This window comes from Zootoca vivipara, chromosome 3 (assembly GCF_963506605.1).
Source record: "Zootoca vivipara chromosome 3, rZooViv1.1, whole genome shotgun sequence".
NCBI lineage: Eukaryota > Metazoa > Chordata > Lepidosauria > Squamata > Lacertidae > Zootoca > Zootoca vivipara.
In genome coordinates, this window is record NC_083278.1 from 5,987,691 (window position 1) to 6,003,651 (window position 15,961).

Sequence of the window (15,961 nt, forward strand, 5' to 3'; positions counted from 1 at the left end):
AAAAACCAAAAAGGTAAGACCCTGCAGCCAGTCCCTAAGCTTTCTTAGGAAAGGTCTCTGTCTGAGGCCTATTTTGAGGTTTAAGAAAATAATCTTATTGCATGTTTCCCTCTAGGCCCCAAATTCCTCCTCCCCTCCAGTGGAGATGAAAACCAGAAGATATGAAGGTAATGTTTATTTCCATGTCTACACTGAGAAAGTCTCTCTCCCTCCCTCCCTCCCTCTCCCCCCCTCTTTGTGTGTATGTGTGTGTTTGTGTGTGTAAGAAAGTCTAACCCCACCTTCTCTTCTTTTCCTTTCAGAACAACTCATCCTGGAAGATCTGGAGGAGGACGGGTCAGTAACCTTTTTCATCCATCAGACCATGTGGTGGGCCGGACTATATTTGGGGGGAGGGTGAATGAATTCCTATACCCCACAAATAACCCAGAGATGCATTTCAAATAAAAGGACACATTTTACTCATGGAAAAACACGCTGATTCCCGGGCCAGATTGAGAAGGCGATTGGGCTGCATCCTGCCCACGGGCCTTAGGTTGCCTACCCCTGACTTGGAGGAAGTGCAGGAAGAGACTGGGCGGCAACAACTTAAGGCAGAGCCGGGGGGCCCTATAGAATTACGCTGCAAACAGTTCTGGGCTGTTGTAAAGTTTTGCTTCTGTGCCTTTCTTTCCTTGAAGGTGAATGCTTGCAGGGATGAGGACTTCCGGTTTTACCGCAGCCACGATCGGCCACGCTCCGGAGAGGCTCCGCATCCCGGGGTGCTTAGAGGAAAGAAAAGGGGGAGCTGGAGGCTACCTGCCCCCCCCAAACCGAAGGGGTAAGAGGCGATCCTACCCTGAGCAGTCGGTGGTGTCCAAAGGAGCTCTCGGCATCCCTCGCTTTTAAAGCTGAGGTGAGGGGGAGCCCGGACACTGAGACGCGAAGTCCATTCTTCCTGTAAGAGCTGCGGCAAGAACGGTAAAATTTCTTTAACTTAACTACAACATTGCCGGAGCATGGGGTGTAAAGAAAAGAAAAGAAAAAGACCACCACCCATGTTAAAACGTGAGAGAACCCCAAGAGAAGGGAGGAGGGAGAGGAGAAGACAAGGTGTAACGGAGAGACTGTAAAATGGGGTGGCAAATAAGAACGAAAGAAAACGAAAGGTCTGAGATTAAAACGCTACCGGAGAACGGAGGAGACCACAAAAGTGTATAAGAAAGGGAAGATTTATTGAAGTCACCAGTACCTGGGTTGAATTAACACACACACAAAGAATCTTGTGCCAGCTGAAGGAGAACCCCAGGGATAGCTGCATCGTTGGTGGACGAAAAGAGAAGGGTTTTAGAAAAAACAAAAAACAAAATGAAGTGGAAAGCCGGCGGGCTGAAACAGTAGGAATAAGAAGCCAGATTAAAAGGGAGAGAAGGGGAAGAAAATGGCGAACGCTTAAACAACAAGATGACTAGGCAAAACAGCTGAGCAGAAGAAGGCGGAAACGTGGGGAGAAGAGGAACAAAGAGAAGCTAATAAAGAGAAACGACCGCAGCAAAGGAAAATCCCAGCGAGTGACATCTAGTGGAGAAAAAAAGGAACTATAATAATACTTTTTTAAAAAAAATCGGAGCAAGCGCCATTGAAAAGAAAAGAAAAGAAAAGAAAAATAAGAGCCACAAAATGCCAAATGGGACTAAAATCAAGAAGACAATAACAGGAGCAACGGGAATCTCCCAGCAAAGAAGGAACTCGCTAATGGAAAATGATACGGACTTAAAAGAGCTCATTTGGAGCCTCAAAGAGGACATGGGAGAAGTAAAGATGGACCTAGCTGAGATAAAGAAAGAAATGAGTGATAGAGTCAAGACGCTGGAGGACAAGGTAGAGAAATTAGAACAAAAAGCGGACTGTGATGTAAAAGATAGAGGAAATCAAAACCCACATGAAAGAAATAGATGAAAAAAGTACAGAGACCACAAGAGAAATAGAAGAACTAAAATTGAAAATACAAGCTATGGAAAGCACAATAAAGAACTTGACCAAGGGGGGAAAAACTGAACAAGAAAGAAATGGAAAAAGCCAAGAAAGAAGTGGAGAAACAAAAGGCAGTCCAGGAAGCACAGATGGATGCACTTGCTATGATGCAAATGAAGATCAGAGAGAAAATATTGAGATTTAAAAACATCCCAGAAATGGAGAACGAGAGCACAGAAAAAAGGATTGCCATGGAATTATCGAAATGGCTAGGCCTGGAGGAAACTGGAATAGAAAAGAAAGAAAGAAAAGGCCTTTCGAGTTAAGTCCAGGAAGGCCAGGGCAAACAACTGGCCTATGGACTGTTTAGTATCCTTTAAATCTATGTGGCTGGTGGAGAAGATCTTATAAACGAAAGGAAAGAAAAAGCTGAAAATAGAAGGAGTAGAGACTGTGGTCCTGAAAGAAATTCCACCCCGCCTGATTCAAAAAAGACAGAAATACAACTTTTTGACAAAGCATTTGAAACAGAAAAAAGTAATTTTTAGGTGGGAATATCCAGAGGGTCTGTCCTTCTTCTATAAAGGAAAGAGAAGGAAATTTGAAAATGTGGGGGAAGCTGACCTTTTTTGGAGAAAATACTGGCAGGAACTGGGAGGGGAGAAGGTCAGACTGATTGAGGAAAAACAAGAGGAGAAGGAAGATGAAGTAGACCCAAGCAGTTCGGAGGACGATGAGGGAGAAGAAGAAGAAGAAGAGGAGGAGGATGGAGTTGGAGAAGAACATTTGGATGAAGAAGGGACTGCCAAAGAACAGGGGGAAATATAAGAAGTAAGAATGCACTAAGAGATAAAGTTGTAGAATAGATGAGGAAAAAGTGAGGGAGGGGGAAATCTATTTTTTAGCTTCAACTAAGAGTAAGATGGTAATAACTCCCCATATATATGTATATATTATATTCGTAAGAGTTGGAAGCCAGCTGTTCTTTTGCCAAAGACAAACAGAAGCATTTCCAAAGTACAAAGTTTTTTAGAGGGAGATATATTTTTTTATAATTAAATTTTGAATAAAGTTTTCCAATAAAGTATATTTGAAACAAGATGAAACTCAAATTATTCTCATGGAATGTGAACTGGTTAAATGATATATAAAAAAAGAAACAAGGTGGGTCACATATTGAAAAAGTTAAATTTAGACATAATTTGTTTGCAAGAGACCCACGTTAATAAGAGACATGAAAGGATATTGGTTAACCCAAGTTTGGGTAAAGAATTTATTGCAGCAGATGATAAAAAGAAAAGGGGAGTTGTAATTTACATAAAGGAGAAATGGGAACCTAAAATGATATGGAAAGATAAAGAAGGGAGGGTGATAATAGTGGAAATCATAATTGAGGGGGGGGGGAATGGATGATAATAGGAATATATGCACCAAACGGAAGTAAAGTGAGTTTTTTCATAAAATAGAGGGAAAAATGTTGGAACATATGGATAAACAAATAGTGGTAATGGGGGATTTCAATGGAATAACCAATCCAGAGCTGGACAAATCAAATAGCAAAGGGAAAAAGAAAGGAAACAAATTACCCAAAAACTTTTTTGATATGACAGAAAATTTGGAATTGATCGATACATGGAGATTTAAGCATCCAGTCGATAAGGAATGTACATTTTATTCAGCACAATATAAGACCGCAAGTAGAATTGATGGAATTTGGGTTTCAAAAAACATAAGTACTAGAATTGGAAAAGTGGAAATTTTACCAAAAACAATATCAGATCATAATTCAGTAATGACATTAATAGAAGATCGAGAAATAGAAACAAATAAAAGATGGAGAATGAATGTTTTTTTGTTAAAGAAGGAAAAAGTGTTAGAGGGCGCAAAAAAATTAATGAAAGAATTTTTCGAGATAAATTGTAATGGAGAGGTGAATTTGCGAACGGTATGGGAGGCCGGAAAGGCCGTAGCCAGAGGTTATTTTATTAAACAAAACAAAATAGAGAGGGTAAGACGGGAAGAACAAAAGACTAAATTATTGGAGGAGATTAAAAGAAAAGAAAAATTTTTATACAAATCAGGAAAAAAAGAAGTAAACCAAGAGATCAAAATTTTGAGAATAGAATATGAAAAATTGATTGAGGAAGAAATGAATAAACAAATAGAATTCTGGAAATATAGAAAGGTGAATTTGCGAACGACACTCTCAAAGTTTATTTGGCAAGGGAAAAAGCCTAGGATAAAATATAAACTTCTGACAGATAGTAAAGAAAGAGGAGGCTTTTCCCTACCAGATTCAAGGATTTATTATGAAGCAGCTACCTTCTGCTGGCTGAAAGAATGGTGTTTGTTAGAGAAAACAGAGGTATTAGATTTGGAAGGCTTTAATAATGTATATGGATGGCATGCTTATTTATGGTATGACAAGACAAAGAACCTAAGGGATTTAAAAATCATGTAATTAGGAAATCATTGATAAATGTATGGAATAAATATAAAGACTTATTAGAAAAGAAAACCCCCCTTTGGATTTCACCATTAGAAGCGAAGGCCCGGAAGAGGGTAAACATGGAGACCAGATGGCCAAAGTATAGAGATATTCTGGTGGAGGAAGGAGACAAATTAAAATTAAAGACGTATGAACAATTAAAAAGTGATTTAGATGATTGGCTCCAATACCACCAGATAAATGAATTGTATAAAGTAGATAAGAAAAATTGTTTTTCTCTAGAAAAGTCCAAGTTGCAGACAGAGTTATTAGAACCAAAGACAAAGAATCTTTCAAGAATGTATAATTTGCTGCGTCAGTGGCAGTTGAAAGATGAGTCAACAAAGAAAGTTATGATAGACTGGGCGAAAGATGTGGGGCACAATATTATGATGGATGACTGGGAAAGATTATGGAAGAAGAACATGAAATTTACTGCATGTACGGTTTTAAGAGAGAATATGATGAAAATGTTTTATAGATGGTATTTGACACCAGTAAAACTTGCTAAGATATACCATAATCATGATAATAAGTGCTGGAAATGTAAAAAAGCGGAAGGAACATTTTTCCACATGTGGTGGACCTGCCCGTTAGTAAAGGATTTCTGGGAAATGATTCATAACGAACTGAAAAGGATGTTGAAAAACACGTTTATTAAGAAACCAGAATCCTTTCTATTGGGCATGGTGGGAAGAGAATTACCGACCAAAGACACTAACTTGTTTTTATATGCCACAACGGCAGCCAGGATACTACTAGCAAAATACTGGAAGACACCAAAGATTCCTACATTAGAGGAGTGGCAAATGAAAATATTGGACTATATGGAACTCGTTGACCTGACCGGAAGACTACGCGACCAGGGAGAAGAGAAGACGAAAGAAGAATGGAATAAATTTAGAATATATTACAAAAAATATTGTAAAATTGACTTATGAAGAGAAATATAAGCAATTATGTATGTTGCAGGTTGAGATTAAGGGAAAGTTTAGTGAAAGTCGAGAAATAGTAATTATAGATATGAAATATGAATAGAACCTGCATGTAAGAGATATGCAATGAACCGCCAAATAGGGGACACGGGGAAGTCTATGAGGGAAATGAAGTTAGAAACGATTAAGAATCTGATTTGTATCTCTTTTTCTTCTTCTTCTTTATCTTATTTGTGTATGATGCCAATTGTTTTATTGTTGGATTTTCTTGCTTTTTCTATATATAAAATAATAAAAAAATATTTACAAAAATAAAAAAAAATGAATTTGCGAATGGTATGGGAGGCCGGAAAGGCCGTAGCCAGAGGTTATTTTATTAAACAAAACAAAATAGAGAGGGTAAGAAGGGAAGAACAAAAAACTAAATTATTGGAGGAGATTAAAAGAAAAGAACATTTTTTATACGAATCAGGAAAAAAAGAAGTAAACCAAGAGATCAAAATTTTGAGAATAGAATATGAAAAATTGATTGAGGAAGAAATGAATAAACAAATAGAATTCTGGAAATATAGAAATTACGAGTGGGCTAACAAACCAGGAAAACTGCTTGCGTGGCAATTAAAAAATAGGAGGAATGAGAGATTGATGAATAAAATAAAGATTGAAAATAGAGTAGTAGATTAGCCACAAGAGATTAGAATTTTTTTTGAAAAATATTATACTAATTTATATCAAAAAGAAGAAATTGACGAACAAGGAGCCCTAGAATTCATGAAAAAATATAAATTAGCAAAAATTCCAGAAGAAAAAAGTAAACTAATAAATGAACCATTTACGGAAAAAGAAATTAGGGAGGTAATTCAAAAAATGAAAAAAGGTAAAGCTCCTGGCCCAGACGGCATCCCAATAGAATATTACAAAGAGTTAGAGGAGATCATTTTAAGACCCCTACAACAATTGATGAATGAAATAGCAACAAAAGATGAATTACCAGAAAGTTGGGGGGAAGCGAGAATAACACTATTACCAAAAACGGATTCGGACCTAAATTCTCCAACAAATTATAGACCAATATCATTATTGAACTGTGATTACAAATTATATGCCGGGGTATTAGCGAATAGAATAAATTTAATTTCGAATGGGATAATAAATGAAAATCAAGCAGGCTTTGTTAAAGGGAGACAAACAAAAGATAACATCAGAAATATAATAAACATTCTAGAATAGTTGGAAAGTGATAGTAGTAAAAGTGCCGCACTATTATCAGTCGATGCGGAGAAAGCATTCGACAACATATCATGGCGGTTTTTAGAAATTGTGCTAGGGGAATTAGAATTGGGAGATAAATTGACAAAGGCAATTGGAAATATATACAAAAAGCAAAAAGCAAGGATAGTGATCAATGGGAAACTCACGGAAGATATAAAAATATTTAAAGGAACCAGGCAGGGATGCCCTTTGTCCCCAATTTTGTTTATAATCATTTTGGAAACATTAATGAACAGTATTAGAGGAGACGAGAAAATTGAGGGAATAAGAATTGGGAAAAACAGATACAAGGCATGAGCATTTGCTGATGATGTGATCATCACAACGGAAAACCCAATAGAATGTGTACCCAGGGCAATAGAAAAAATCAGAGAATTTGGAAAATTGGCGGGCTTTAAAATAAATTGCAAAAAGAGTGGATTATTAGTAAAAAATCTAGAAAAAAAGAAAAAATTAAGCTGCAGGAATTGACAGGGAGAGAAATAAAGAAGAAAATAAAATATTTGGGTATAACCATGACAGCAAAAAGTATTGATCTATTCCAAGAAAATTATGAGAAGACCTGGAAAGAAATTAAAAGAAAATTAAAAATGTGGACCAAATTAAAATTATCAATGTTAGGGAGAATTTTGGTTATTAAAATGAACATTTTACCCAAATTAATGTATTTATTTCAAAATTTACCAATTTTAGGAGGGGGAAAATATTTTAAAGATTGGCGGAGATAAATAATGAAATTCATATGGAATGGGAAAGGAGCTAGAATTAAATATAAAATTATGATAGATTCCAAAGAAAGAGGAGGATTTGGTCTACCAAATTTAGAAATGTATCATGATGCGGCAGGGCTGGTTTGGATAAAGGAATGGATGAAGTTAGAAAACAATTTACTATTGGATTTGGAAGGCGCTGGATTGGGATCAGGATGGCACTTCTACATGTTAAAAAATAAAATGAAAGATCACAATATATTTTTGAGTAACATAATAAGGAAATCGTTATATAGGATATGGAAGTGTGGGGAGCACGGGATAAAGAACACAGAATGTGGATCCGGGTGCAACCTGTCAAAAGTAACCAGTGCATTGCAACATCGTAAACCTTGTAGCATAGATAACTTAAATAACCTTACATATAAACTTTATATAAACTTTGTAGCAAAATATAAAAAAGACATTGTAACAATTCCAACTATAGCAATAGTGCAAAAAGAATGCTCAATCTCTCAATATGAGGGCTCCAAAGCGTAATGTCCTTTTCAAATGTTGAACTGGATAAACTACATCCCTTAACGAAGGGAAGGTACTTGCTTCAAAACTTTTAGGTCAGAGTCTTTTGTCCACTTACTGGAAACAAGCATAACTGTGGTCTATTAGCCTCACAGAATTTGCAGCGAGGCAGGAAAATACTGCAAGTAAATGGTTTTCTGGGGTAAGGTCCATGTTATGTGCTCTCAGTGAAATGACAGCTTATGCGGACAGCGATTTAACCATTCCCCAGGTCACTTGGTGATGTTGAAGCAGAACTTGGTTGCGGTCTCTCAGTGGTGAGTCCCGGATCCGGAGCACTGCGAAGTCCGGCAGTGGATTCGGTGTCTCCAACCCTTGGCCATTTTTTCACAGACGTACACTGGAAGCCAAATTCAATTTCCTGCTGGAGAAAGCACACTTGCGTAGCCATGCCCCCATGTCAAAAGGGGGGGGGGAGGGTCCTACCCAAGACAGATTAGGCAAAAGCTTATAGCTCACCATTGGCTGAGGATAACTTGTCCTTTGGCCAAAATGGTCATCTACAGGCGTAAATAACTTTGAAATAATTTTGAAATAATATTTAAGAATAATTAAATAATTCAATGATTTTAATTTAAGTTAATTTAATTTAATAATATTTTAACCATCACCAGACAATCCTATAGGTATTCCTCCTTTTTTATTTTTGTTTGAAAGCTGACATGTGTGGAACTGCAATAATTGTAATATCCTGCATAAAGGTAAGCAAGCGTGGATCTGCAAAGACCCTTGCAATGACATGGAGAGACTGACCATTCTCTCTCATTCTTTAGAAGAATAATAATATTAAGTAAATCTAGATCTCTCAAAACTTTACATCAAGAGATATCAATCTCTATGGGTAGCTAAACATTATTAACACATCACTGGAGATCTCTGAAGAAGAAAATAAACAAAGGGTAATGATTTGCACTGAACCCTTTTAAAAGAACAATAAAAGTTAGCATGCAGAGAAAATATGTAACCAAATGTGGATTGATTTAAAGCAAGGTTTGCCTCTCCAAACCTGAAAATGAGACACAAACCTAAAAAATCAGCTGCCAATTAAGAGGTAATTTAATTAATTTTGATGGTTCACTCCTGGATTTTAAAAGGAAGTGAGCATATGTGTAAACCAAATCTAGCCAAATATAACCATTTTGCATTCTGTTTGAGGTTATCAAGGGATTTTTGATTTAATCTTACAAGGAGGTTCAAAAAATCACAAAAAGGTCCAAGAATGTAACATTATAAATAAAAACTCTAATGAATAATAAAACTCTAATGCCGTACTATTGGGAAAGGAATCTCCAGAAATTATCCAAAGGAGAAACTGAAACAGAAATATCCTGCCTTCATGAGATAAAAATACTTTAAATCAAGAGACAATGACTCCTGTAAGTAAGGAATATTATTAATCAAACAAGCTTGTTCCTGGAACTTCCTTCAGAGAAAAAAATCACAGTTAATTGGTGCTTGCTTGAGCATGTGCAGAGGACAAATCTGTGAAAGGAAAACAATGAGCCAACTCTCACACACAAAGAAGTAGGATTTAAACACCTTTCCAGACATGATAAAAGCTCACCCAGTGCTAAAAGAAAGAATTAAATTTTGGAGGGGAAAAACATTAATTTAACAAATACAGTTGTCACAGTGGCCGGAGTGGGCTACTTCAGAGTAACGACGCTACGCAGCTCTGCATTTTATTCTTTTATTGGTGCTGCGTATTTACAGTGCTGAAGTCATTGCTATTTACACGGAGTGATGTGGTCAGTCGGTTCCAGAACCTCCGAATGGCTTTTGGCGCGTCTTTCTCCAACACAAAAGCTTTGGCAGACCCATCCTCTTTCCCCTCCTCTTTCTGCGTAATTCCGGAGTTGGGGGGATGGGTCTCCCCCCCTTATTCGCCCCTTCCTGTCCCACCTGGGACCCTGGCTCCTCTACCTTGCCTGAGCCTCGGACACGACTTCCTGCTTCCCCATTGGAATCGGAACTCTCTCTGCTTTCCCCTGTGCTCGGGGATGGGCTTGAACTCAGGAGGGGAGGGACTTCGCGATATCCCCTGTCCCTCACATCCACCCCCCTCCCAAGCTCTCCTTCACCCCTCCCCAGGTCCCCCCCAGGTGTCGGTGACGACTGGAAGCCTAAGAACTCAGTGCTTTCCGAGCCCGTTGGTGTGAACACCTCCCCCCAGTCCTGCGAGCCCCCCCCTTCCGCCTGGGAGGACGGGAATCCCAAAAAGTCCGTGGCGTCAGAGCTGGTAGGGGTAAAAATGTTCTGCCAATCTGCTCCTTCCTCTGACTGGGTGGATCTCGGTGACACCCATACCTCATCCTCTGGTTCCTCAAACTCCGCTTCCCAGCGCCATGGTGAACTGCTCTCCCGTGCTTCCTCCCCCTCCCCCTCCCTTTCCATGTGCCAGGGCTTGGGTCTATGGGGAAAGAGGGCGTGAAATTCTTCTACCAGGAATTCCTCCTGTATCTGAGTGGCTGGGACCCATTCATTCTGGGACGGTGGAGCATCCTCCCATGCCATGAGGTACTCCAGGCCCCCCACCCCCCTCCTTGAGTCCAGGATGGCCGTGGCCTCATTGAGTTGCTCCCTGCCTTCTCTCTCCCCCCCTCCCTCAGGGGTTTGTTCGCTGCCTCGGAGCCTGCTGCTTTCCCTGTACGGCGACAGCAGCGATCTATGAAACACTGGGTGCACCCTCATGTCCCCTGGCAGTGCCAGCCTGTATGCCACCGGGTTGACCTGTTGCGTGACCGTGAAGGGGCCCAACCTTCTGGGCGCCAGCTTTTTGCACCTCCCTCTGATGGGAAGGCCCTCCGAGGACAACCAAACTTTGTCCCCCACCCTAATGACCTCCCCCGGTCGCCTGTGGCGATCTGCCCCCTTCTTGTACGCTTCCTTGGCTCTCTCCAAGTGTTCTCTAAGCTGCTGGTGCACCGTCTCCAGTTCCTCTGCCCAATCCTCAGCCTGTGGGCCCTCCTCCTCCTCCTCCCCCTCCCTCTCTGGGAAAGATCTGAGGTCGCGCCCGTAATTGGCCTTAAAGGGCGACACCCCTGTGGAGACGTGCACCGCATTGTTGTAGGCAAATTCTGCCAGTGGCAGGCGATCCACCCAGTCCGTTTGCCGCTGGCTGACGTAGCATCTCAGGTACTGCTGCAGAATGGCGTTGACCCTCTCCGCCTGTCCATTGGTCTGCGGGTGTCTAGCCGTCGACAAGCTGACCTCCACCTGCAGGAGGTTCATGAGCCGCCGCCAGAACCTGGAAACAAATTGGCGGCCACGATCCGAAATAACCCTTAAAGGTAATCCATGCAGTCTGAATACGTGATCCACAAACAGTTTGGCTGTCTCCTCTGCAGAGACCGCCCTGGCACACAGTATAAAGTGGCACATTTTGGACATGAGGTCCACCACCACCAACACTGCGGTCTTGCCCCTGGAAGAAGGCAGATCTGTGATGAAGTCCATGGACACCACTTCCCACGGCCTGTGTGGCGTGGCTAAGGGCTCCAGCAATCCCGGTGGCGCTGCTCTGACCACCTTTGCCCGCTGGCAGGTGTCACAGCCCCGTACATAGTCTCTAACATCTTCCCGCACCCCTGGCCACCAGAAGTGTCTCATGACTAGGTGAGCGGTTTTGTCCCTCCCAAAATGACCCGCCGTTGGGTTGTCGTGCATCTGCTTGAGGACCGTACGTCTAAGCTGGGTGGTGGGCAGGTACAGTGCACCCTTGTAGAAAAGCAGCCCCCTGCGTTCTGCAAAGTCTTTTGCCTGCTCCCCCCCCCTCTCAGTTCTCTGAAGATGCGGTTGGCAAATTCATCCGCTGCCGTCAGTGCTGTGATTTCCGCCTCGCTCACCACTGCTGCTCCGCAGGACCATGCTGACGGGGGGAAAATGTGTCTGGGTGCCGGTGGCGCCTCCTCCTCCATGTACTCTGGCTTGCGGGAGAGGGCATCCGCCCTGACATTCTGCTCTCCCGGGATGTAGTGTATGGAGAAGTTGAAGTTCGAGAAGAACTCTGCCCACCGTATCTGCCGCTGGTTGAGCACCCTGGCAGTTCTCCAGAACTCCAGGTTCTTGTGGTCTGTGCACACCTGGATGGGGTGCTTGGCGCCCACCAGGAAGTGTCTCCAGTGCTGGAACGCAGCGTGGATCGCAAGAAGTTCCCGATCAAACACCGTGTAGTTTCGCTCTGGCTGGGTCAACTTCCTGGAGAAGAAGGCACAGGGTCTCCACTCTCTGTTGGCGTCCAGTTGCAACAAAATGGCGCCCACAGCTTTATCAGAAGCATCTGTCTCCACGCGTAGGGGCGCGTCCTGAACCACGTGGAACAGGTTCTGGTCTGAGGCGAACACCCTCTTGAGGCTTTCGAACGCTGCTTGCGCCTCTGGTGTCCACCTGAACTTCTGCTTGCCCCTCAGGCAGTCAGTGATGGGAGCCGTAACGCGAGAGAAGTTCTTGATGAACTTCCTGTAGAAGTTGGCGAAGCCTAGTAGGCGTTGGGCATCTTTGCGCGTCCTGGGGCTGTGCCAGTCCAGGATGGCCTGCACCTTGTCCTTGTCCATCGCCAGCCCCTTGTCTGACAGCTTGTAGCCCAGGAAGTCCACCTCCTTGGTGTGAAACTTGCACTTCTCCAGCTTCACATACAGGTGGTTCTCCTTCAGGCGCTGCAACACCTCCCTGACATCTTTCACATGCTGCACTGGGTCATCGGAATAGATAAGGATGTCATCCAGGAAGACCAAGCATTTCCTGAAGAGGAGGGACCCCAGGACGTGGTGCATGAAGGCCTGGAAGCATGCTGAGCCCCCTTGCAACCCGAAGGGCATCACCAGATATTCAAAAGAGCCCAGAGGCGTGAACATCGTGGTTTTCCATTCATCGCCTTCCCGGATCCTGATTAAGTTGTACGCCCCCCTCAGGTCTAGCTTGGTGAAAATCTTGCCCCTGCGCGCTGCTGTCAACAGATCGTCCACTCTGGGCATGGGGAAAGCCACTGGCTCTGTCACTGAATTCAGCCGTCTAAAATCCACCACAAGACGGCGCTGTTGCGTGTCTTTCTTGTCCACCCAGAAGACTGGGCTGCCCCCTGCTGCCTTGCTTTCTCTGATGAACCCCCGCTTGAGGTTCTTGTCGATGAAAGCGCGCAGATCCTCCAGTTCCTGGTCTGACATGGCGTACAGCTTGGCTGGGCGTATCGTTGCCCCTGGCACCAGGTTGATCTGGCAGTCAAAAGGCCTGTGTGGGGGTAGGTGGTCGGACTCCGCTTCACTGAAGACCTCCTGCAGGTCCCAGTACGGCTTGGGTATCGCCTCACCCCCTTTGACGTGCATGGTGGCCACCGTGGCTATCGGAGGCCCCTCCCCTGGTTGGTGCTGCATGCAATGTTCCAGGCAAAAGTCCGATCCAAAAGTGATGCATCTCTGGTGCCAACTGATGGAGGGGTCGTGGCGCGCCAGCCAGCTCATGCCCAAGACGATGGGGGGGTCTGAGATGGTGGTGACGTTGAATGCCAGTGTCTCTGAGTGCCTTCCCACCGTCATTTTCATGGGGGGGGGTTTTGATGAGTGATGGCCCCTCCCAGCAGCTCTCTGCCGTCAATGGTCGCCACGTGCAGAGGAAAATCCAGCTGCAGAAGCTGGATCTGGTGCTCTTCTGCAAAGTTTCTCGAGAAGAAGTTCGCTGACGCCCCACTGTCAATTAGGGCGAGGACCGTCAGGGGATAGCCATTTGGGAGCGTGAGCGTCACTTCTAGAACCACTCCTGCTCTGGGAGGGGTGGGCTGGCTCCGCTCCTCTCTGTGCGGGTGGGTGGGCTGGGGCTGTTGTCTGCTGACTGTGCCTGGCTGCTGCCCCTTGTCTCCTGCAGCCAGGCTTTCCCGTTTCCCTGCTGTGGTGCTGCGTCAGTGGGGGAGGGCACAACCGTTCCCGCCTTTCCTTGCCACTCCCTGCGATGTGGGCAGTCTCTGACGAGATGCTGGGGGGAGTTGCAGAGAAAGCAATTCCCACCCCTTCCCTCCTTGCGTCTTGGCGCCGCTGGGGTTTGAAAAGCCCGCGCGCGCGCGCTATCAATCTGCATGGGTTCCTGGTCCTGGCTGGCCCCAGGCGTGGCTTGAAAGGGTTGTTGGGGGAGTGGCTTCTCCTGCGACCGTGGGAACCAAGCCCGCTTTGCGTGCATTGCTTGCTTGTCGCTCCACCGGGATTCCTGTCTCACCCCCACCGCCAGAGCCGCTTTGCTCAGCTGATCCATATTACTGGGCTTTGGACCTCTCGAGAGCTCATCCTTCACCTCCTCATGCAACCCCAAGTAGAACGCCGCTTGCATTGGGGGTGACTCCAGTTCCCACCCCAATCTGTGCACCAGCATGGTGAATTTCGCCCAATACGCGCGAACTGTCATATTTCCTTGGCGTAAATTATGAAGTTCCTCCTTAGTCTGGTCCATATGACTATCGGACGAATACATCGTTTTCAAACCTTCTAGAAATAGTTTGACATTCTTCATGCAAGGATTCTTTGTTGCGATTAACGGTCTTAGCCACTCCCTGGCTGCCCTGGTAAGGTGCTCCACAATAAACGCTACCCTGTGCTCATCATCAGGGAACTCATCATGGTGCAGCTCAAGAGCATACACAATCTCAGTCTCAAAGCCCTGATATTCCCTCGGGTCTCCATTGAACTTGCTTACTAGGGTCCCGGCTCTCCTTCCTGGCAGCACTTGGACTTGGGGTGCCCCTCCCGCCTTGGTTTTCTCTGCATCCAGCTTGTTTTGGAGGTCTACCGCCACCGCCCTTAATTCCTGCTCTCTTTCCTGTAGCGCTCTCACCTGTTCCGCAAGTTGTAGCCGGTCGTCCTGGACCTTCTTAGTCTCTTCTTTAGCTGCCTTCAATTCCCCCTGCGCCTGCAGCGACAGCTGCTGCAGTTCTTGCTGGGCTTGCTCCGCGATCTGCCGCCATCTCTCCGCCTCTGACACGCTCATCCCGGCAACTCCAAAGTAGCCCCAAAAAGGATTCGGAGGTTGCTGTCACAGTGGCCGGAGTGGGCTACTTCAGAGTAACGACGCTACGCAGCTCTGCATTTTATTCTTTTATTGGTGCTGCATATTTACAGTGCTGAAGTCATTGCTATTTACACGGAGTGATGTGGTCAGTCGGTTCCAGAACCTCCGAATGGCTTTTGGCGCGTCTTTCTCCAACACAAAAGCTTTGGCAGACCCATCCTCTTTCCCCTCCTCTTTCTGCGTAATTCCGGAGTTGGGGGGATGGGTCTCCCCCCCCTTATTCGCCCCTTCCTGTCCCACCTGGGACCCTGGCTCCTCTACCTTGCCTGAGCCTCGGACACGACTTCCTGCTTCCCCATTGGAATCGGAACTCTCTCTGCTTTCCCCTGTGCTCAGGGATGGGCTTGAACTCAGGAGGGGAGGGACTTCGCGATATCCTCTGTCCCTCACATCCGTGTTACTGGAACTCCTTCTGAAAATGGATTTTAGCCAGAGTCTGAAAAGGAAAAATTCTATGAAGAGCAATCAGAAGTAAATTTCTTACACTAAGATAGAAATCAGATTTAACTAGACTACATAGAGAAGAGATAAGACTCCCATGCTCACACCTATAAATGGGAAATAAAGTACACAACAAAAATCAGCTACCAATTCTACAATTGGAGACTCATTTTAATGCAAGCAGTGAAATCCTCTGGAGTTGGGCTACTGGCAATGAATTGGGTGGCTCTTGAAAACAAATGTAAACAGTGAGTTTTCCAGCATTCCCATTCTTTAACCAAATCTAAACCTATTAATATCTAAGTGGGTATAGGGCAATCATGCATTTGAAAACGAGGGGAAATAATTTATAATAAAAACAACTAAAACCTGTGGAAGTCTGCATCACTTTCAAATCAGAGAGTTGAAAGAATCAAACAGACAACTAAATTAGGTGTCTGACTGCAAAAAGCTGTTTCCTGTGCTTGCGCCCGCAGAAGCATTACAGCAGCTGCAAGGAAGATGACACACAACAGCTTCGACAAGGAAAGGAGGCT